A 24,109-nucleotide genomic window follows, 5' to 3' on the forward strand; every position below is an offset into this window, starting at 1 on the left:
CGTGAACCCGGGAGGTGGAGCTTGCAGTGAGCCGAGATCGCGCCACTGCACTCCAGCCTGGGTGACACAGCAAGACTCCGTCTCAAAAATAAATAAATAAATAAAAATAAAATAAAATAAAATAACCCCAGAGAGTTCTTTCCACAGTGTGAGGATACAATGAAAATTTAGCTGTCTGCAACCCTAAACAGGGCCCCTACCAGAACCTGACCATGCTGGCACCGTAATGTCAGACTTCTAACCAGAACTGTTAAGAGATAAATTTCTGTTGTTTATAAGCCACCCAGTCTATGGTACTTTGTTATACCAGTCAGAACTGACTAAGACAGAAATTGGTACTGAGAAGTGAGGGGTGCTATGTAACAAATACCTAAAAATGTGGAAGTGGCCTTGTAACTCTGTAATGACTAGAGGCTGGAAGAGTGCCGTGGTTTGAATGTTTCCTCCAAAACTCATGTTGACCTTTAGTTGCCATCGTAACAGTATTGAGAGGTGGGGTCTTTAAGAAGACATTAGGTCATGGGACTGTCACCCTCATGAATGGACTAACGCTGTTATTGTGGGAGTAGCTTTGTTATAAAAGTGAGCTGTCTCTCGCATGCACCCTCTTGCCCTTCTGTCTACCCATGATGGGATGATGCAGCATGAAGGCCTCATCTGATGCTAGCACCATGCTCTTGGACTTCCCAGTCTCCAGAACTGTGAACTGGTTAAGCTTCTTTTTAAAATTATTTTTATTTGTTATTTTTTGAGACAGAATCTCACTCTGTCACCCAGACTGGAGTGCAGTGGCACGATCTCTGCTCACTGCAACCTCTGCTTCCCAGGTTCAAGCGATTCTTCTGCCTTAGCCTCCCAACTAGCTGGTATTACAGGCATTCATCACCAGGCCCAGCTAATTTTTGTATTTTTAGTAGAGATGGGGTTTCACCATGTTACTCAGGCTGGTCTCAAACTCCTGACCTCAAGTGATCCACCCACCTTGGCCTCCCAAAGTGCTGGGATTACAGGTGTGAGCCACTGCGCCTGGCTGAGCTTCTTTTCTTCATAAATTAACTGGTCTGTGGCATTCTGTTATAGCAACAGAAAACAAACTAAGACATAAATTTGGGTGCATGCACTAGAAAAAATCCTATATTGCCACCAGGTGTGGTGGCTGACGCCTGTAATCCCAGCACTTTGGGAGGCCGAGGTGGACGGATTACGAGATCAGGAGTTTGAGACGAGCTTGACCACCACGGTGAAACCCCATCTCTACTAAAAATACAAAAAAAAAATTAGCCGGACGTGGTGGTGCACACCTGTAATCTCAGCTACTCAGGAGGCTGAGGCAGGAGAATTGATTGAATCCAGGAGGCAGAAGTTGTAGTGAGCCAGGATTGCTCCACTGCACTCCAGACTGGGCAACAGAGCAAGACTCCATCTAAAAAAAAGAAAAAAAGAAAAATCCTATATTGCTATTGAATGGACCTTTAAAGGTGATTCTAGTGAGCAGTCAGAAAGAAATGAAGAGAGCTGTAGAGAAAGCTTCTGCTTTCTTAAAGAATACGTAAGTAATCACGAACAGATTGGTGGTAGAAATATGGGTGGTTAAAGGCTGTTCTGATGTGGTCTCAGATAGAAATGAGGAATGTGTTATTGGACAATGGAGAAAAGGTGATCCTTGTTATAAAGTAGCAAATAACCTGGCTGAATTGTGTTTACGTTTTAGTGTTTTGTGGAGGGTAGGACTTGTGAACAGTGAAATGGAGATTTAGTTGAGGAGATCTCTAAGCAAAGTGTTGACAGAAGAGGCTTGGTTCCTCCTGACTGCTTATAGTAAAATTTGAGAAGAGAGATATGAATTGAAAACAGAATTGTTAATGCAAAAAGGAACCAGAACTGAAACCTTACCCTAGCTCTGAGGGTGACATTGCTCCCTCAGTGGGTCTGGAAAATTCTCGGCCTGTCCCTGTCCACGTTACAAAACATGACAAAGCATGTTTGGAAGAGAACACTAAGGGTCTGCTGGACTATTTGACAAGGAGGTTACTGTGAATGTGAACTGCAGACTTCATTAACCATCTCAACAAAGCAGCAGTAGAGATGGAATTGTACTGGAAATGGCACTGCTGCCTGGGACTAAAAGAAACAGAGAAAATGGTACAAAATGGCTGGGCGCAGTGGCTCATGCCTGTAATCCCAACACTTTGGGATGCTGAGGTGAGTGGATCACCTGAGGTCAGGAGTTCGAGACCAGCCTGGCCAACATGACGAAACCCTGTCTCTACTGAAAATACAAAAATTAGCTGGGTCGGAAGTGCATGCCTGTAATCCCAGCTACTTGGGAGGCTGAGGCAGGAGAATCACTTGAACCCAGGAAGCAGAGGTTGCAGTGAGCTGAGCCTGTGCCACTGCACTCTAGCCTGGGCGCTGGGCAACAGAGCGAGACTGCCTCTGTGCAAAAAAAAAAAAAAAAAAAAAAAAAAAAGAAAAGAAAAGAAAAAGAAAAAAGGAAAATGGGACAAAATGAAGGAAGACGACTAAACTTCTTAGATCCTATAGGACCAAACCATAGAACTATTTGGCTGTGAACATACAATGTTCTTCAAGATAAGGGAAGAAGAACCGTGAAGGTGATTCAGAGACCTTCCAGGTCACCACTCCCATCAGAGGCCCAGAGTACATGGGCCCAGGGCACAGGACCACCTGCACCTCCCCTTTTTTTTTTTTTTTTTTTTTTTTTTTGAGACAGAGTCTCGCTCTGTCACCAGGCTGGAGTGCAGTGGCCTTGTCTCGGCTCACTGCAAATACACCTCCCGAGGTTCCGCGCCATTCTCCGCCTCAGCCTCCCAAGCTGGGACCTGGCGCCTGCCACCCGGCTAATTTTTTTATTATTCCCAGTGAGATGGGGAGTTTCACCATGTTCAACCAGGTAGCCTCGATCTCACGACCTCATGCAGCCTCCCAAAGATGCTGGGATACAGGTGTGAACCACAGCGCCAACCTCCCCTCCATTCAAGGGTGAGACCAACGCCTGGTAGAGCAGTGGGGATGGAAGCCACCAGCAGAACCCTGAGGCTACAACCCCTGCCCTGACAGAGAACCGCAGCAGGAGCAGTGCTGCCAAACTGTTGTTACCAGGGGTCCTTGCTCCCAGAGCTCCCAAGATGGTGGCGGGTTGCTTCCAAGATGGTGGCAAGCCTCGTGGCCTCACGGATTCCAAGGAATGGAATATTGGGCCATGTGGTGAGTGTTATAGCTCTATTAGAAGCTGTGGGTCACAGAAGAGAACCGTGGAACCCAGTGACTAGTGTTCAGCTCGATTAGGATGAACCCAGGCCCTTAGCCGTGCAGGAACAATGGCAAGCCTTTAGCCTGATCAGGAGCGGCAATAGGCACCTCGCTGGGTCAGGAGCACAGCGGACACCCTGCCGGATCTGGAGGGATGGAAGTCAGCGGGGGGTCTATGAGGGCGGCAAACAGCAGTAGTGGATGGCGAGTGAAAGCTCAGTTCCAGCCGTAACAAACATGGACCAGAAGAGAGTGCAGTTGCAAGATTTAATAGAGTGAAAACAGAGCTCCCATACAAAGGGAGGGGACCCAAAGAGGGTAGCCATTGTTGGCTCAAATGCCTGGGTTTACATCCCAATCATTGTCCCTCCTGCTGTGCTCTCAGGTGATAGATGATTGGCTATTTCTTTACCTCCTGTTTTTGCCTAATTAGCATTTTAGTGAGCTCTCTTTACTCCCTGATTGGTCAGGTATGAGCTAAGTTGCAAGCTCCATGTTTAAAGGTGGATGTGGTCACCTTCCCAGCTAGGCTTAGGGATTCTTAGTCGGCGTAGGAAATCCAGCTAGTGCTGTCTCTCACTGTGAGGGTGACATTGCCCCCTCAGTGGGTCTGGCATGTGGGACTGACATCCCAGTAGGTCTGGAGGCAAAGCTTTAAGCCAAAGAGGATTACCTGAGTCTCAAGATCTCACAGAACTTCCCTTGCTAGGTTATGGACTTGCTTGGGATCTGTCACCCCATCCTCCTTCCCTGTTTCTCCCTTTTGGAATGGGAATGTCTATAGACCCTCTGTGCGTCCCATCATTGTATTTTGGAAGCAAATACTTTGTTTGGTTTCTTTTACAGGTTCACAGCTGGAGAGGAATTTTGCTTCAGGGTGAGTCTCACCCATACCTGATTTAGATGATCTTTAGATGAGACTTTTGGCTTTAGACTTTAGAGTTCATGCTAGAATGAGTTAAGATTTGGGGGGATGTTTGGATGGAATTGAATGTATTTTGTATGTGAGAAGCACATGAATTGTCAGGAGCAGGCAGGTGTTGGAAAGCAATGGACTGAATGTTTGTGTTTTCCTGTCTTAGTCCATTTTCTGTTGCTTATAACAGAATACCTGAAATTGGGTAATTTTAAAGGAAATGAATTTCTTTCTTACAGTTGTGGGGGCTGAGAAGTCCAAGGTCAAGGGACTACATCTGGTGGGGGCCTTTTTGCTGATGAGGACTCTGAAGAGTCCTGAGGCAGTGCAGGGCATCACTTGGCAAGGGGCTGAGTGTGCTAGCTCAGATCCTTCCTCCTCCCTCCTCTTCCTCTTCTTCCTTTCTTTCTTTCTTTTTTTTTTTTTTTTGAGGCAGTGCCATCTGTAGGCTGGAGTGCGGTGGCGGTCTCGGCTCACTGCAAGCTCCATTGCACTCCCGGGTTCGCAGCCATTCTCCTGCCTCAGCCTCCCGACATCTGGGACTACGAAGCACCACTTCACCCGGCTAGTTTTTTGTATTTTTTTTAATAGGCGGTTTGCGGGTTAGCCAGGATAGTCTCGATCTCACGGCCTGCATTGATCCGCCGTCTCGGCTATAGTGCTGGGATTACAGGCTTGAGCCACCGGCGCCCGGCCCCTTTCTTTCTTTCTTTCTTTCTTTCTTTCTTTCTTTTTTTTTTTTTTGAGACAGAGTTTTGCTTTGTTGCCCAGTCTGGAGTTCAGTGGTGCGATCTAAGTTCCCTGCAGCCTCCACCTCCTGGGTTCAAGAGATTCTCCTGCCTCAGCCACCTGAGTAGCCGTGATTACAGGCGTAATGGCTCATGCCTGGCTAATTTTTGTATTTTGAGTAGAGATGGAGGTTTTGCCTTGTTGCCCAGGCTGGTCTCGAACTCCTGACCTCAAGGAATCTGCCCACCTCAGCCTCCCAAGGTGCTGGGATTATAGGCATGAGCTACTGTTCCCAGCCTTAAAGTACTTTCTAAAATGCTTAGATATTAGAGCTGGAAGGGCCCCTAGAGATCATCTGTGTCAGGGAGGACAAATACTTTCTCTCACATCTTTATTCCTCACACCCATGCTCAGGGCAGACATTGATATTTTGACTCAACCTGAAGATTTTTCTCATCCCTCACTCGGGACAGCTATTAAGCAGCCACCAGAGTTAGCACCTGGGGTTAGATTGTTTTAAAATATAACCAAGAATCTTTAAAAATTGAGGTATGGTGAGCCCAGCAGATCAGGAGGCAACTGCCATTGAAAAGATAGTTTGTTACCCACAGTTCTCATGAGGAGGGGGCTTGCCAAGCCATGGCCATGCAAGGGCCACATGGGAGGCACCAGGGTCAGTCAGGAGTCAGGAGTGAGGAGAAAGCATGGGCCAGAGCCTTTATTGTAGGTTTTGTGGGAAGGAATGGATGAGACAGGATTGGCAAGCTGAGAAACCTTAGGACTGGATAGTTTGAATGATTTTGGTGGCTACAGGGTGGCCCCTAGTTGTTCAGTACCTGGCCCTGGAGGGAGAATATTGGCTGGTGTGTGAGAGTTAGAAAAAGGAGATGGTTTGGGTATGGTCTCATGATTGTTGGTTTGTATATCAAAAGCACTCTCAGAGTCAAGTTCTGTAGGAATTAGCCCTGGGAGGGACAGTCTCTTCAAGATTAGCAAGGCCCCAAGATGTCAAAGCATCATGAAATACAGAAAATTTAAAAACACGAGTAATATACATATCCATCCCCAGTCCTGATAACTGTAACACCTTCCTAACAAAAGTGGAAACCTGGGCCGGGCGTCATGGCTCACGCCTGTAATCTCAGCACTTTGGGAGTCTGAGGCGGGCGGATCACCTTAGGTCAGGAGTTCGAGACCATCCTGGCCAACGTGGTGAAACATCATCTCTACTTAAAAAAAAAAAAAAAAAATTAGCTGGGCCTGGTGGCGCATGCCTGTAATCCCAGCTACTCAGGAGGCTGAGACAGGAGAATTGCTTGAACCCAGGAGGCAGAGATTGCAGTAGGCAGAGATTGCAGTGAGCCGAGATTGCGCCATTGTACCCCAGCCTGGTGACAGAGCAAGACTCTTATCTCAAAAAACAAAACAAAACCAAGTGGAAACCTGAAACAGATGAATAAAGTGATTTGTACAGAGTGAGGCGCCAGTTAGTGGTAGAGACCTCTAAGTGTCTCAACTCAATCCATCTCTTTGTCACTTTTTCTATAGCAAGCTAGCTCCTTCTCCTGCTCCATCTCACTAATTGCTAGTAGATCAGTGTTCTTAGGATGGTGTGTCATTCTGTGCATAATGCGCAGAAAGTGCCTTGCAAAAGCCAAAGTAGCTTTGATGCGACTTCAAAAACAGAACTGCTGTTGCCCAGTGGAGAATGATCTTAAAAGGCTGCCAAGGCATGCCCTTCATGTCAGAAATGTCTACCATTGCTTTTCATGCATGTCTCTGCCACTGTACAAACTATATCTTTTGTTCTAATAAAATAATTTAATAATAAATATTGCAGAAACTGCTTTAAATCTCTTATACTAATTATATTAATTGACTTAATTTTCGCAGCAACCCTCTGAGGTATGCACTGGTATTATCACCATTTTATTTTATTTTATTTTGAGACAGAGTCTCACTCTGTCACCCAGGCTGGAGTGCAATGGCACGATCTCCACTCACTGCAGCCTCCTCTTCCTGGGCCCAAGTGATCTTCCCACCTCAGTCCCCCAAGTAGCTGAGACTACAGGTGTGCACCACCACACCCAGCTAATTTTTGTATTTTTTACAGAGATGGGATTTTGCCATGTTGCCCAGGCTGGTCTTGAACTCCTGACCTTAAGCAATCCGCCTGCCTCTACCTCTCAAAGTGTTGAGATTACAGGCATGAACCACCACGCCCAGCTCATATCCCCATTTTAAAGATGAGGAAACTGCAGCACAGAGACATTCAGTAACTGGCACAGCTAGTAAGTGGCACAACTGGAATTCAAATCCAAGCTAACTCCAGAGTCCCCCTCTTTACCACCACACACTGCCAACAGAAATGTTGTTCTAACTGCAAAGAAATTGCTCACTTTTTAATTTAAGAAAAAGAGATGATCAAGAGAATGAGATGATAGCCAGGTGTGGTAGTGCGCACCTGTAATCCCATCTACTCGGAAGTTGAGGCAGGAGAATTGCTTGAACCCAGGAGGCGGAGGTTGCAGTGAGCCGAGATTGCACCACTGCACTCCAGCCTGGGTGACAGAGTGAGACTCCGTTCCCCCCTCCCCACAAAAAAAAGTGAATGAAATGACAAGCCACAATATTTGCAAGAGGTATCTGATAAATGACTATTACCCAAAATTGCAAAGAACTCTTAAAACTCAACAGTAAGAAGAAAATGTACAACCTGATTAAAAAATGGGCAAAAGACCTGAATAGACACCTCACCAAAGAAGGTGGACAGATGGCAAATAAGCATATGAAGATGCCCAACATCATATGTCATTAGAGACTTGCAAATTAAAGCAACAGTGAGGTCAGGCATGGTGCCTCATGCCTGTAATCCCAGCACTTTGGGAGGCCGAGGCAGGTGGATCACCTGAGGTTGGGAGTTTGAGACCAACCTGACCGACACTAGAGAAACGCCATCTCTACTAAAAATACAAAATTAGCCGGGTGTGGTGGTGCATGCCTGTAATCCCAGCTACTCGGGAGGCTGAGGCAGGAGAATCGTTTGAACCTGGGAGGCAGAGGTTGTGGTGAGCTGAGATCGCGCCATTGCACTCCAGCCTGGGCAACAAAAGTGAAAATCTGTCTCTAAATACATATATAAATAAAATAAAACAACAGCGAGATGCCACTACACACCTATTAGAATGGTGAAAACCCGGCCAGGCATGGTTGCTCAAGCCTGTAATCCCAGCACTTTGGGAGGCCGAGACGGGCGGATCACGAGGTCAGGAGATCGAGACCATCCTGGCTAACACGGTGAAACCCCGTCTCTACTAAAAAATACAAAAAACTAGCTGGGTGAGGTGGCGGGCGCCTGTAGTCCCAGCTACTCAGGAGGCTGAGGCAGGAGAATGGCGTGAAACCCGGGAGGCGGAGCTTGCAGTGAGCTGAGATCGGGCCACTGCACCCCAGCCTGGGTGACAGAGCAAGACTCCGTCTCAAAAAAAAAAAAAAAGAATGGTGAAAACCCAACACACTGACAACACCAAATGCTGTCGAGGATGTGGAGCAACAGAAACTCTCATTCCTGGGAGTGCAAAATGGCACAGCCACTTTGGAAGACAGTTTGGTGGCTTCTTACAAAACTAAACATACTCTTACTATACCACCCAGCAATTGCATTCCTTGATATTTACCCAAATGACTTGAAAACTTATGTCCCCACATAAATCTACACACAGGGATGTTTATGGCAGCTTTATTTTTGGTTTTTTTTTTTGTTGTTGTTTTTTAAGACGGAGTCTCACTCTGTCACCCAGGCTGGAGTGCAGTGGTACGATCTCGGCTCACTGCAAGCTCCGCCTCCCGGGTTCATGCGTTTGTAGCAGCTTTATTCATAATTGCGAAAACATGGAAGCAGCTGAAATGTCCTTTAGTAGGTGAGTGGATAAATAAACTGGTACATCCAGATAGTGGAATATTATGCAGTGAGAAAAAGAACTGAGCTACCAAGCCATAAAAAGACATGGAAGAGGCCAGGCGTGGTGGCTCAATGCCTGTAATCCTAGCACTTTGGGAAGTGGAGGCGGGTGGATCACTTGAGGTCAGGAGATTGAGACCAGCCTGGCCAACATGGTGAAACCCCGTGTCTCCTAAAAATTGAGTTGGGTGTGGTGGCACACGCCTGTAATTCCAGCTACTCAGGAAGCTGAGGCAGGAGAGAATCGCTTGAACCCAGGAGGCAGGGGTTGCAGTGAGCCAAGATCACTCTACTGCACTCCAGCCTGGGTGACAGAGTAAGACTCTGTGTCAGAAAAAAAAAAAAAAAATGGAGGAAACTTAAATGCATATTACTAAGTGATATGGTTTGGCTGTGTCCCCACCCAAATCTCATCTTGAATTATGGCTCCCATAATTCCCATGTGTTGTGGGAGAGACCCAGTGGGAGATAACTGAATCATGGGGGGCAGTTTCCCTCATATTGTTCTCATGGTAGTGAATAAGTCTCACAAAATCTGATGGTTTCGTAAGGGGAAAACCCTTTTGCTTGGTCCACATTCTCTTTTATCTGCCACCATGTAAAACATGCCTTTCACCTTCCACCATGATTGTGAGGCCTCCCCAGCCACGTGGAACTGTGAGTCCATTGAACCTCTTTATAAATTACGCAGTCTTGGGTATGTCTTTATCAGCAGCATGAGAACAGACTAATATACTAAGTGAAAGAAGCCAATCTGAAAAGGCTACATACTGTATAATTCCAACTAGATGACATTCTGGAAGAGGCAAAACTATGGAGGCAGTAAAAAGATCAGTGGTTTACAGGAGTTGGGGGGAAGGAGAGATGAATAAGTGGAGCACAGAGGATTTTTAGGGCAATGAAACTACTCTGTATGATACTGCAATGATGGATATGTGTCATTGTATCTTTGTCAAAACCCATAAAATGTACAACACAAGAGTGAATCATAATATAAACTATGGACTTTGGGTGATGGTGGCCAATTGCAAGGTTCATCAATTGCAACAACTGTGAGGCTGTGGTTAGGGGTGGTGATAGTGACAGAGGTTGTGGGTGTGTAGGGGCAGGAGTTACCTGGGAAATTTCTGCACTTTCTGCTCAATTTTGCCATGAACCTAAAACTGCTCTAAAAAATAAAGTCTTAAAAAAAAAGATGAAATTTCAAAACAATGATTCCAAAGTCATTTTGGGCATATTGGCATCCTGAGATTATAAACAAGATTATGATTATAAACGAGGTCATGGTTATGATCAGAGGAAACTGTATGCTTTGTAGCAAACTGTTTCCTTGAAAAATTTCTGAACTGTACATTTGTGAGCATTAATTAAGCTGAATGGATACAGTATAAAAACACTGTCCGCCAGCTCTTTCCAAATGTAGAGTAGTTAATGGGTAAAAAGGAAGCCACTACTCTTTGTCTTCATCCACTTCCGAGAGAGAAGAGCAATACTTAAATTGTCTTTGATGGTATTTGTTTGACACCATTAATTCTTGTCATGCACTGTTTTTCTCTTTCATTTCTCAGCATGGGAAAAAAGGTGGAACAAAGAGAACCCCAGGCCTGGCTCTGTGAGTCTTCTTGGCCTTCTGTTAAATCACTGGCTTTCTAATTGGGCGACAGCTGGGGAGGATCCCCGCTGCTCCCCAGGGTTTCCTGAGGCCGCACGCAGCCTTTGCCCCCAACCCTGTAAGAGAGAGGAAATGGCATGGATCTATCCAAGCTGAGGCTAAGTGCTCTCTAACCAGAAACTGCATCTGTTAGCTCATGTCAGAGTGACCTAAAAGTTGCCTCTTGGCAACGCCTGGGCGATAGAAGAGACTCCTGCTGCCACCCTCTGGGTAAAATGAATAACTGAAGTAGATATTTGAAATCAGAAGGGAAAACATAATGGGATCTTGTTGACAATTCATCCTTTCTATCCATTCCTTTATTTTATTTTTATTTTTAATATTTGTATTTATTAATTTTGTACTTGGTTTAGCTCATGATTTCATTGTTTTATTTTTTTGGGACAGGCTTCCACTCTGTGACCCAGGCTGGAGTGCAGTGGCATGATCTCAGCTCACTGCAGCCTCGACCTCCTTGGCTCAGGCAATCCTCCCATCTCAGCCTCCTAAGTAGCTGGGACCATCGGCATGAGCCACCACGCCCAGATAATTTTTTTTATTTTTGGTAGTGATGAGGTCTCCCTATGTTGCCCAGAGTGGTCTTGAACTCATGGAATCAGGCGATCCTCCCACTTCAGCCTCCCGAGTAGCTGAGACTACAGGTGTAAGCCACCACATGTGGCTAATTTTTGTATTTTTAGTAGGGATGGAATCTCACTATGTTGCCCAGGCTACATCTTGAACTCCTGGGCTCAAGCAGTCCGCCTGCCTCGGCCTCCCAAAGTGCTGGGATTACAGGCATGAACCACACCATGCCTGGCCTCTATCAGTTCCTTTACTAGCAATTGACATACATTTGGAATCTTCCCTATAGAAATAGCATGCATTGTAGGTACTTCATCAGCCACTGACTTCTACTGCATACTTGGTTGTAGTTCCCAATGATTCCAAAGACATGAGAGATTGTTTTTTAAAAAATATGTATTAAATACCTGTTGCACATGGCAGCTTGCCAGGTAATGTGTAAGGATAACGAAACCTGCCTGGCCCCTCCTCTCCAGAAATGTATCATTGCAGACGGGCACAGGGATGAAAAGACATCTATTTGGCCAAATCCAACGTGTATTAGTGTTAAATAAAAACACTCAAAAACATTTTAAAAAGAAGAGCACAGGTGCAAGAAAAAGCAGAGTCGGAATGAACCAACACAGAAGTGGAAAGCTACTTCCCGTTAACATATTCCAGCCACAGATGTGTACATTTTGGGAACAGGGTTAAGAAAGAGTAGAAAGCAAAGAATGGGGCCGAGTAAGGTGGCTCACAGCTGTAATCCCAGCTGTGAGAAAAACGGTGTGAAACCCTATCTCTACTAAAAATACAAAAATTGGCCGGGCACAGAGGCTCATGTATGTAATCCCAGCACTTCGGGAGGCCGAGATGGGTGGATCACAAGGTTAGGAGTTTAAGACCAGCCTGGCCAACATGGTGAAACCCCGTCTCTGCTAAAAATACAAAAATTGGCCAGGCGCGGTGGCTCACGCCTGTAATCCCAGCACTTTGGGAGGCCGAGGCAGGCGGATCATGAGGTCAGGAGATCGAGACCATTCTGGCTAACACGGTGAAACCCCCTCTCTACTAAAAATACAAAAAGTAGCCGGGCGCGGTGGCGGGTGCCTGTAGTCCCAGCTACTTGGGAGGCTGAGGCAGGAGAATGGTGTGAACCCGGGAGGCAGAGCTTGCAGTGAGCCGAGATCGCGCCACTGCACTTCAGCCTGGGAGACAGCGAGACTCCGTCTCAAAAATAAAATAAATACAAAAATTAACTAGGCATAGTGGCAGGTGCCTGTAATCCCAGCTACTTGGGAGGCTGAGGCAGGAGAATTGCTTGAACCTGGGAGGCGGAGGTTGCAGTGAGCCGAGATTGCACCACTGCACTCCAGCCTGGGCAACAGAGCAAGACTTGGTCTCAGAAAATAAATAAACAAACAAACAAAAATTAGCCAGGCGTAGTGGCGCATGCCTGTAATCCCAGCTACTCGGGAGGCTGAGGCAGGAGAATTGCTTGAACCTGGGAGGCAGAGGTTGCAGTGAGCCAAGATCACACCACTGCACTCCAGCCTGGGCGACAGAACCAGACTCCAACTCAAAAAATAATAATGTAATAATAATAATAAAGCAAAGAATAGGGCCTCTAGAGAACAAAATTTTGGCAGAAGTGGTTCAGATTAAATCCTATGTGGTTAAACAAAGCCCCATTAGCCAAGGGTCTAAACTTTGAGGCAGTCTCACTCTATCGCCCCAGGCTGGGCGGTGGCTCAGCTCACTGCAGCTCCCACTGCACCCCGCCATTCTCCTGCCTCAGCCTCCAATGCTAAGAACCATCCGCCGCCCTCGCCCGGCTTAAGTTTTGCCTATGTTACACAATGAAACCCGGGGTTTCACTGTGTCAGCCAGGATGGTCTCGATCTCTGACCTGCGTGATCCGCCCTCCGGCCTCCCAAAGTGCTGGGATTACAGGCTTGAGCCACTGCGCCCGGTCAGCTTTTCTACATTGTATTCTTTCTGTCATCATCATCACTTTTTTTTTTTTTTTTCTTGAGGCGGGTCTCTATTACTAGACTGGAGTGCAGTGGTGTGATCTCGGCTCACTGCAACCTCTGCCTCCCAGGTTCAAGCGATTCTCCTGCCTCAGCCTCCCAAGTAGCTGGAATTATAGGCACATGCCACCATGCCCGGCTAATTTTTTGTATTTTTAGTAGAGACAGAGTTTTACCATGCTGGCCAGGCTGGTCTTGAACTCCTGACCTCAGGTGATCTACCCACCTCGGCCTCCCAAAGTGCTGGGATTACAGGCGCGAGCTACCGTACCTGGCCTCATCATCACTTTTTAAATTGTTAAATAGCATATTATCTACTTATGGTAGCTACCACCTAGACAATATGTCCCTTTGGTCACCTCTGGTTTTAATTCCACTGTCCCCAGAATTCTTGTTCTTTTCTCTGTTTCTCTGTGTTTGTAGGGCCAAGGGAGAAAGATGACAAGCTGACAAGCCCAGGCCACACAGCAGAAAATGTAACAAAGTCAAACAGAGGACATCCACTTTCTTAGAAGTCCCCTTAGCTCCCAGCAGCTGAAGATTCCTGCTGCCCGCAGAACCCCCAGGCTTACCTCTCCCTGCCCGTTTCTTCCTCACTCCGTTCCTGAAAGATTGCCTCTGGCTGCTTCAGGCAATGCCCGGCACAAGACCCAAGTTAGAATTATTACCTTCTTTCATGTTGTTCTTTTAGAAGATCCTTCCTTCTGCAAAGGTTGCCACTTTTTTGAGACAATAGGGAGAATATTGGTGACGTCATTATAAATTATTAAGATATGGTATTTACATTTTGAAATTGTAAGAAAATTAGGCAGGGCATGGTGGCTCATTGCCTATAATCCCAGCACTTTTGGAGGCCAAGTTTGGAGGATGGCTTGAGGCTAGGAGTTCGAGACCAGCCTGGCCAACATGGCAAAATCCCGTCTCTACAAAAAAAGAAAAAGAAAAAGAAAAATTAGCTGGGTGTGGTGGTGCATGTCTGTATTCTCAGCTCCTTGGGAACCTGAGGTGGGAGGATAGCTGGAGGCCAGAAGGTCGAGGCTGTAGTGAGCTATGATCACATCACTGCACTCCAGCCTGGGTGACAGAGCAACACCCCATCACTGAAAGAAAAGAAAAAAGAAATTGTAAGAAAATTAATACATGATATGGATACTACCTCCCCTGCAAAAAGACCTAGCTGTAAACGTATGTGTGTATGCATGGTACATGGGAGAGGGGCAGAGTGGTGCCACCTTTCAATTTTGCCAAGTTAGGACATTAAACAAACTAACAAAGCCTCACTGTCTAACTATTCTTGCCATCATTTTATGAAATAACAAACATGATTTTCTCATTAAAAATGAAAGCAGGGGCACACCATCCTCTAGAGCTTCAGAGGAGAAAGAATGGGTTTTTAATGTTCTGACCACACAAAAATGATAAATTGGTGAGGTGATGAGTGTTAATTAGCTTGACTCTCTATAACGTGTATATAAATCAAAACATCACATTGTACTGCCTGAATAAACACAATTATTGCAAATTTTTTAAAAATCATAGGCTGGGCACAATAGCTCACGCCTGTAACCCCAGCACTTTGGGAGGCTGACGCAGGAGGATTGCTTGTGCCCAAGAGGTCAGGGCTGCAGTGAGCTGTGATCACGCCACTGCACTCCAGCCTGGATGACAGAGTGAGACCCAGTCTCAAAAATAATATATAATAATAAAAAGGGCCGGGCGTGGTGGCTCATACCGGTAATCCCAGCACTTTGGGAGGCTGAGGCAGGCAGATCACCTGAGGTTAGGGGTTTGAGACCATCCTGGCCAACATGGTGAAACCCCGTTGCTACTAAAAATACAAAAATTAGCCTGCTGTGGTGGCGCACACCTGTAATCCCAGCTACTTAGGAGGTGGAGGCAAAAGAATTGCTTGAACCCAGGAGGCGGAGGTTGCAGTGAGCCAAGATCACATGACTGCACTCCAGCCTGGGCGACAGAGGGAGACTCTGTCTCAGGAAGAAGGAGAAGGAGAAGGGGAGGAAAGGGAGGAAGAAGAATGGCTGTGCAGATGTCAAGCAGGAGAGTGAGAAGAAGGAAGGAGACCTCCAGCTTTCCAGCATCTGCTGAGAGAATAAGGAAATCAGTTTGGGGTACTGGTAGACTTTCACAGACCTTTGGAATGAGTTGGGAATTTCTTCCCTGGGACAAACAAAAGATGTTTATGATGGTGTTAAGGCCCAGCAGCACTTGTGCTCCATCACTTCTTGGTGTAAGAATTGGTGCTAAGGAAGGAGACCACTACTACTCCTGCTGCCCTCCTCCCCCAACCTTACCTAGTTCACAAGACAGGAGGAAAGAGAGAAAGCAAAAAGTTAGAAACAAAAGTAAGATAAATAGCCAGACAACTTTGGCACCACCACCCGGCCCTAGGGGTTAAAAAAAGTAATAATAACATCAACCCCTGACCTAAACTACTTGTGTCATCTGTAAACTCCAGACACTGTATGAAAAAAGCATTGTAAAACTTTTTGTTCTGTTAGCTGATGCATGTATCCCCCAGTCACATTTCCCATGCTTGCTTGATTTATCATGACCCTTTCACATGGACCCCTTAAAGTTGTAAGCCTTTAAAAAGGCCAAGAATTTCTTTTTCGGGGAGCTTGGCTCTTAAGACGTGAGTCTGCCGATGCTCCCAGCCGAATAAAAAACCTCTTCCTTCTTTAATCCGGTGTCTGAGGAGTTTTGTCTGCGGCTGGTCCTGCTACAGTGCAGCTAACTGGGCGCGGTGGCTCACGTCTGTAATCTCAGCACTTTGGGAGGCCAAGGCAGGTGGATCACAAAGTCAGGAGTTCAAGACCAGCCTGGCCAAGATGGTGAATCCCCGTCTATACTAAAAATACAAAAATTAGCCAGGCGTGGTGGCGGGCACCTGTAATCCCAGCTACTCAGGAGGCTGAGGCAGAATTGCTTGAAGCTGGGAGGTGGAGATTGCAGTGAGCTGAGATTGTGCCACTGCACTCCAGCCTGGGCTACGGAGGGAGACTCCATCTCAAATTAAAAAAAAAAGAGAGAGAGAGAGAAAGAATTAGCTTGGCCTGCACCTTACTTGTTTATAGCGATGATTTGGAGGGAAACAGGTTAAGAGCACAGGAACCACGGTCCATCTGAGAGAGCCTGGGAAGGTCATATTTAAAGCCAAAAGAATGAGATATTTCTCTGTGAAGACCCATGGAAAAGCTTCTTATAACTCTAATAGCAGTTTTTTGTTTGTTTGTTTGTTTTGTTTAAAGACAGGATCTTACTCTCTCACCCAGGCTGAAGTGCAGTGGTGTGATCATGGTTCACTGTGGCCTTAATCTCCTGGGCTCAAGTGATCCTCCCACCTCAGCCTCCCAAGTAGCTGGGACTACAGGCGAGCATCACCACGCCACGCCTGGCTCATTTTTTATGGGGTTTCACCAAATTTCTCAGGCTGGTCTCAAACTCTTGGGCTCAAGCCATCTGCCTGCCTAAGCCTCCGAAAGTGCTGGGATTATGGGTGTGAGCCACGGCACCTGGCGCTCTGATAGCACGTCTTGGAGGAAGTCACCCCTCTTTGGTCAGGAGAAAGGTGGTGACAGCAGCATGCCTAGTGCTTGTTTCTCATCTCTGACATGAGGCAAAGCCCTGGGCTTATCTTCCAGGCACACACTGGTTGGTGCTACTGTGGCCACTGGTGCAAGATAATGCCTGTTGCTCTCTCCTGGTTTTGGGCTTCCTTCCCTCCTCCCTCCCTCCTCCTCCCTCTTCCCTCCCTTCCTTCCTTTCTTTCTTCTCTCTCTCCCTCCTTCCCTTCCCTTCCCCCTCCCTCCCTCCCTCCTTTCTCCACTCCCTTCCTTACTTCCCTCTTCCCTCCCTTTCTTCCCTCCCCCCTTCCTCCCTCCCTCCTTCCTTCCTTCCTTCTTTCCTTCCTTCCTTCCTTGCTTCCTTCCTTCTCCCTCTCTTTCTCTCTCTCTCTCCCTCCCCCACCTCTCTTTCTCTCATAAGAACACTTAACATGAGATCTACCCAGTTAACAAAGGTTTCAGTGTACAATACAGTATTGTAAACTGTAGGCCCTATGCTCTAAACAGCTCTCTAGAACTTACTCATCATGCATAACTGAAACTTTATACCCATTGAACAGCAACTCGCATTCCCCATCCTCTCAGCCCTGGCAACCACCATCCTAGTGTTTGTTTCTATGAGTTTGACTACTCTGGATACCCCATATAAGTGGAATCATGCCATAGTCATATAGCAAATGATGATGTTTCAATGACAGACCACATATATGACAGTTGTCCCATAAGATTATAATACAGCTGAAAAATTCCTATCATTTGGCCAGGCATCGTGGCTCACGCCTATAATCCAAGCACTTTGGATTATAGGAGCCCAAGACAGGTGAATCACTTGAGGTCAGGAGTTCTAAACCAGCCTGGCCAACATGGCGAAACACCATCTCTACTAAAAATACAAAAATTAGCCAAGTGTGGTGGCACATTCCTTTAATCCCAGCTACTCGGGAGGCTGAGGCAGGGAGAATTGCTTGAACCCGGGAGGCAGAGGTTGCAGTGAGCTGAGATTGCACCACTGCACTCTAGCCTGGGCAGAATGAGACTCTGTCTCAAAAAAAAAATTCCTGTCATCTAACCATAGCACAACACATTACGTGTTTGTGGTGATGCTGGTGTAAACAAACCTACTGTGCTGCTAGTCCTATAAAAGTACTGTAGCCAGGCACGGTGACAGGCATCTGTAATCCCAGCAACTCAGGAGGCTGAGGGGGGAGGATCACTTGAGCCCAGGAGATTGAGGCTTCAGTGAGCTAGGATTGGGCCACTGCACTCCAGTGTGTCGATAGAGTGAGACCCTGTTTCCAATAAAAAAATAAAATAAGAGTAGAATAGAATAAAATAAAATAAAATAAAAATACTGGCTAGCATATACAATTATGTATAGTACATAATACTTGATGATAATAAACAACTATGTTACTGGTTTATGTATTTATTATGCCATAGTTTTAATCATTATTTTAGAGTGTACTCTTACATACAAAAAAAGGTTAACTGTAAAACACCCTTAGGCAAGTCTTCAGAAAACATTCCAGAAGAAGGCATTGTTTTAGGAGATGACAGCTCCATGCCTGTCATTGCCCCTGAAGACCTTCCAGTGGGAAAAGATATAGAGGTGGAAGACAGTGATGTTGATGATCCTGACCCTGTGTAGGCCTAGGCTAATGTGTGTGTTTGTCTCAGTTTTAGCTAAAAAATTTAAAATGTTAAATATATATATATATATAGAGAGAGTATACTATTTTGTGTATATATAGTATATATCTATAATATACCATCTATACTATATATATAGTATATAGTATATACATATAGAGAGAGAGAGATTGAGAGAGAGAGAGAAAGACAGGGTATCACTCTTTCACCCAGGCTGGAGTGCAGTGGTGCAATCTCAGCTCACTGTAGCCTCAATCTCCCGGGCTCAAGCAGTCCTCCCACCACAGTCTCCCTAGTAGCTGGGACTACAGGTGTGCACCACCATGCCCAGCTAATTTTTTGTAGGGATGGGGTTTCACCATGTTGCCCAGGCTGATCTCAAACTCCTGGGCTCAAGCAATATGTAAAATATTTTTAAAAATAGAAAAATACAATAAGGATATAAAAAAAGAAAATATTTTTATACAACTATACAATGTCTTTAATTTTAGACTAAGTGTTATTACAAAAGAGTCAAAAAGTTTTTTAAAAAGTAAAAAGTCCGGCCGGGCGCGGTGGCTCAAGCCTGTAATCCTAGCACTTTGGGAGGCCCAGACGGGTGGATCACGAGGTCAGGAGATCAAGACCATCCTGGCTAACACGGTGAAACCCCGTCTCTACTAAAAACTACAAAAAACTAGCCGGGCGAGGTGGTGGGCGCCTGTAGTCCCAGCTACTCGGGAGGCTGAGGCAGGAGAATGGCGTGAACCCGGGAGGCGGAGCTTGCAGTGAGCTGAGATCTGGCCACTGCACTCCAGCCCGGGCGACAGAGCGAGACTCCGTCTCAAAAAAAAAAAAAAAAAAAGTAAAAAGTCCATAAAGTAAAAAAGTTACAGTAAACAAAGATTATTATAGAAGAAAAATTTTTTTAAATGTATTTTTCTCTTTTTTTTTTAAATTTTAATTTTTTGAATGGTACTGCTCCTTGAGAAGCAGGGCTAACTCATAGGTAGTGTGCCCAGAGTCAGCCAAGAAAAATATTTTAAATGAGCCAGATGCAGTGGTTCACACCTGTAATCCCAGCACATTGGGAGGCCGAAGCGGACGGATCACTTGAGGTCACGAGTTCGAGACCAACCTGGCCAACATGGAGAAACCCTGTCACAACTAAAAATACAAAAATTAGCCGGGCCTGGTGGCACGTGCCTGTAATCCCAGCTACTCAGGAGGCTGAGGCAGGAGAATTGCTTGAACCCTGGAGGCGGAGGTTGTGGTGAGAGCACACCGCAACCTCTGCCTCCTGGGTTCAAGCGACTCTCCTGCCTCAGCCTCCCGAGTAGTTGGGATTACAGGCATGCGTCACCACACCCAGCTAGTTTTGTATTTTTAGTAGGGACAGGGATTCTTCCTGTTGGTCAGGCTGGTCTCGAACTCCCGACCTCAGGTGATCCACCCGCCTCGGCCTCCCAAAGTGCTGGGATTACAGGCGTGAGCCACAGCGTCTGGCCCAAAAAAGAAAAATATTTTAAATAAATGCAGTGTAGCCTAAGTGTACAGAGTTTATAATGTCCATGGTAATGTACAGGAATGTCCTAGGCCTTCCCATTCACTTACCACTCGCACACTAACTCACCCAGAGCAACTTCCAGTCCTACAAGCTCTATTCATGATTAATGCCCTATACAGGTGTCCCATTTTTACAGGGTCAGGTCTTACATTTAAATCCATTTATTTAAAAATAAATGTATTTATATTTATTTAGAAATAAAATTTATTAAAATAATGGAATAATTAAAATAAATTCCAAATAAATTATTTTTGTGTGTAGTGTAAGATAAGGGTCTAATTTCGTTATTTTGCATGTGGATATCCAATTTTCCCTATACCATTTGTTGAAGAGATTATCTTTTTCCTATTGTGTATCCAGAGTACCTTTGTCAGATTAGTTGGCCATATGTGTGAGGTTTATTTCTGGGCTCTTGATTCTGTTTCATTGGTTTATATGTCTGTCTGTTTTTATGCCAGTAGCATACTGTTTAAATTAGATTTTGAAAGCAGAAAGTGTGATGACTCTAGCTTTGTTCTTCTTTCTCAAGATTGTTTTGGCTATGGGGCCTTTTGTAGATCCATATGGATTTTTGGATTTTTTTTCTATTACTGTAAAAAATGTCATTGAGATTTTGATAGGGATTGCATTGAATCTGTAGACTGCTTTGGGTAGTATAGACGTTTTAACTATATTAATTTAAGTCTAACAATCCACACGCCCAGGATGTCTTTCTATTCATTTGTATTGTCTTCAGTTTCTTTAATTAATGTTACGTAGTTTTCAGTGTACATGTCTTTCACCTCTGCTTAAATTTATTCCTAAGTATTTTATTCTTTTTAATGTTATTGTAAATGGAATTATGGAATTATTTTCTTAATTTCCCTTCCAGATAGTTCATTGTTGGTGTATAGAAATGCAACTGATTTTTTTTTTTTTTTTTTTTTTTTTTGCGACAGAGTTTCGCTCTTGTTGCCCAGGCTGGAGTGCAATGGTACGATCTTGGCTCACTGCAACCTCCACCTCCTGGGTTCAAGCGATTCTCCCGCCTCAGCCTCCTGAGGAGCTGGGATTACAGGCGCTCGGCACCACGCCCAGCTAATATTTTTATATTTTAGTAGAGACGGGGTTTCACCACGTGATCCAGGCTGGTCTTGAACTCCGGTCCTCAGGTGATCCACCCACCTCGGTCTCCCAAAGTGCTGGGATTACAGGCGTGAGCCACCGTGCCTGGCACAACTAATTTTTTAATGTTGATTTTGTATCCTGCAACTTTACTGAATTTGTTTATTAGTTCTAACAGTTATTTTGTGAATCTGTTTATTCTAACAATTATTTTGTGGAGTGTTTAGAGTTTTCTAGAGATAAGATTGTATCATCTGCAAGCAGAGATAATTTTTTTTCTTTCTGATTTGGTTGCCTTTTATTTATTTATTTATTTAGGAGATGAAGTCTCACTCTGTTGCCCAGGCTGGAGTTGCACCCTCTGCCTCCAGGGTTCAAGCAATTCTCTCACCTCAGCCTCCTGAATAGCTGGGTCTACAGGCGTGCGCCACCACGCCTGGCTAAGTTTTTTTTTTTTTTTTGAGACGGAGTCTCGCTGTGTCCCCCAGGCTGGAGTGCAGTGGCGAGATCTCGGCTCACTGCGAGCTTCGCCTCCCGGGTTCACGCCATTCTCCTGCCTCAGCCTCCTGAGTAGCTGGGACTACAGGCGGCCACTACCGCGCCCGGCTAATTTTTTGTATTTTTAGTAGAGACGGGGTTTCACCGTGGTCTCGATCTCCTGACCTTGTGATCCATCCGCCTCGGCCTCCCAAAGTGCTGGGATTACAGGCGTGAGTCACTGCGCCCGGCCAAGTTTTTGTATTTTTAGTACAGACGGGGTTTCATCATGTTGGCCAGGCTGGTCTTGGAACTCCCGACCTCAAGTGATCAGCCTGCCTCAGCCTCCCAAAGTGCTGGGATTACAGGCGTGAGACACCGCACTTGGCCTGTTGCCTTTGTGCCTAATTGCTCTGGCTAGGACTTCCAGTACTCTGTTGAATAGGAGTGGTGAGAATGGGCATCCTTGCCTTGTTCCTGATCTTAGAGGAGAAGCTTTTAGTTTTTCACTGTTGACTACATGATGTTAGCTGTGGGCTTGTCATATATGGCCTTTTTTTTTTCCTAAGCCATTTGCACATACAGATTGAATCAGATTAAAATAAACAACACAAAATATATTTAAATGAGAAACTGAAACATTAAAAATAATATTAGGTGACATTAAAACTGTCATGGAAATAAACTGTATATACAACAAATAAATCAATGATTGTTAACTTTTTTAGACAGTTTGAATGTCAGATTAAAATAAATAGCATTATTAGTCAGTAAAAAGAGCATATAAATTATTTTCAAATTCCAAATAAAAATATTTAAAATTTTGAAATTTTGGACCCAAAATTATGTCAGTAATTTCATGAAAGTAGATCTCCAATAGGTCCTATATTCTAGACTCTGTGAAATGACATCAGAAACTGTCAATTAAAGTGTAACCCACAAATAATATCTAGCTACATACAAGTTTAATTTTCGATCAGTTTGAATAACTATTGAATTTAAAAGAAAATTGATGCTGAGGTTAATTTACAGAGTCAATGAAATGCCAAGAAGAAAGCATTGAGACTGAAACTGAAGAACCAAATATTGCATAACAAATACCAGTACTAACTTAACATTTGTAGAGAGAGAAATCTATTCTGGCCATGTGTAGCTGCTAATATTTTCACATGTGATTAATAAACTAATCACATTCTACACATCAGTGTACCATACTGTATATTGGGGAGGGGATGTTTCAAGTAAAGAGGCTCAAGATTTCTCATAAGATGCTGATGTGTGGTAGCAATACAGAACTAAAATATTTTACTTATGTGTGCAGTGTGAAAGTTTGTGCATCAGAAGTTACAAAAATCTCCAGAATGCCCAACGGGGCTGAAAGGAAAAATATCAGAACTTTTCAGGAACACAAATGAGTCAAGAAAAGATTAAAAGGCTTTATCAACGTGAGAAGCCAATGGCTGATCACAAGGCAAAATTGATAATATTGTGCCAGGTTAAGTAGAACAAACAAATATACTGATTGAAAACATTTACATGGAAAGATCTCCCAATCATGACAGCTAAATTATAAGTTACGAAGTACACACACACACAAAATAAGCTTCCATAATTTAGAGTAAGAAGAAATTGGATGCTACATAAATTAATAATATTGGAATTGTATTTAAAATGTTTAAGTCAATTCAGTGATAAAATAAGAGACAAAAATAATGTTTAAAGAGGAAGAAACTTTAAAATTGAAGAGCATCCATGGAAAGAGATAACTGTAAATTGAATAAATGAGAAATAAAAATCTATAAATTCAATATACATTGTATTGGGAAGCTATTAACTCAGAATAAGCTAATGAGAGAAATAGTGCACTGGAAGATTAAGGAGAGAAAATCGATGCTAATAAAAGTAAAGTGATATAAAATGTAAATATATTTATGGATCTATAAAGACAAAGATTAGAAGGAATAAAGTATATTCAATTGTTTCACTGAAATATATACAAAGAATAAGACACAAATATAGTTTTAAAAAGAAATACTTTTTTTGTAAAATTAAAAGCCAGAAAAAATTCTCGAATTCAGAAGTACATAGTTTTCAAAAAAAAAGGTAAATACAGGTGATCATTTATACAGAAATAATAGTCAAGCTGTATAACACTAAAAAGAAATAAAAATCTTAAAAGTAGGGAGAAAAAAAACAGAGGTAAGCGACAAATTTGTAGGCACCATCCACACAGCCTTGATAGAAGCCAGAACAAGAAGTAAATATTGAGTGTAAGAATTTAACATTTAGTCAAATATCTTTAATAAATAAAAATAAAACATTCTCAAAAGTACGAAGACAGAGAGCTTATATTACCAGAAGGATATTCTTAATATTACACTTCAAAAAGAAGTAAAAATGTTTTCTATATTAAGGCCTGAAAATCAAAATGAAAAAAGAAGACACTCGTAAACATATGGGAATATCTATCCATCATGTATGTTAAACTAAAAAAACAAACAAACAAACAAAAAAAACCCACAGAGAATTGGCAGCATTTGTTTCAAAAGTATTTAGACATATTGAAAGTGTAAATCCATACATTTAAGTTAAATTAGATAGCAAGTTCTGTACTACTTAAG

The sequence above is a fragment of the Papio anubis genome, chromosome X, assembly GCF_008728515.1.
Source record: "Papio anubis isolate 15944 chromosome X, Panubis1.0, whole genome shotgun sequence".
In the NCBI taxonomy this organism is placed as follows: Eukaryota; Metazoa; Chordata; class Mammalia; order Primates; family Cercopithecidae; genus Papio; species Papio anubis.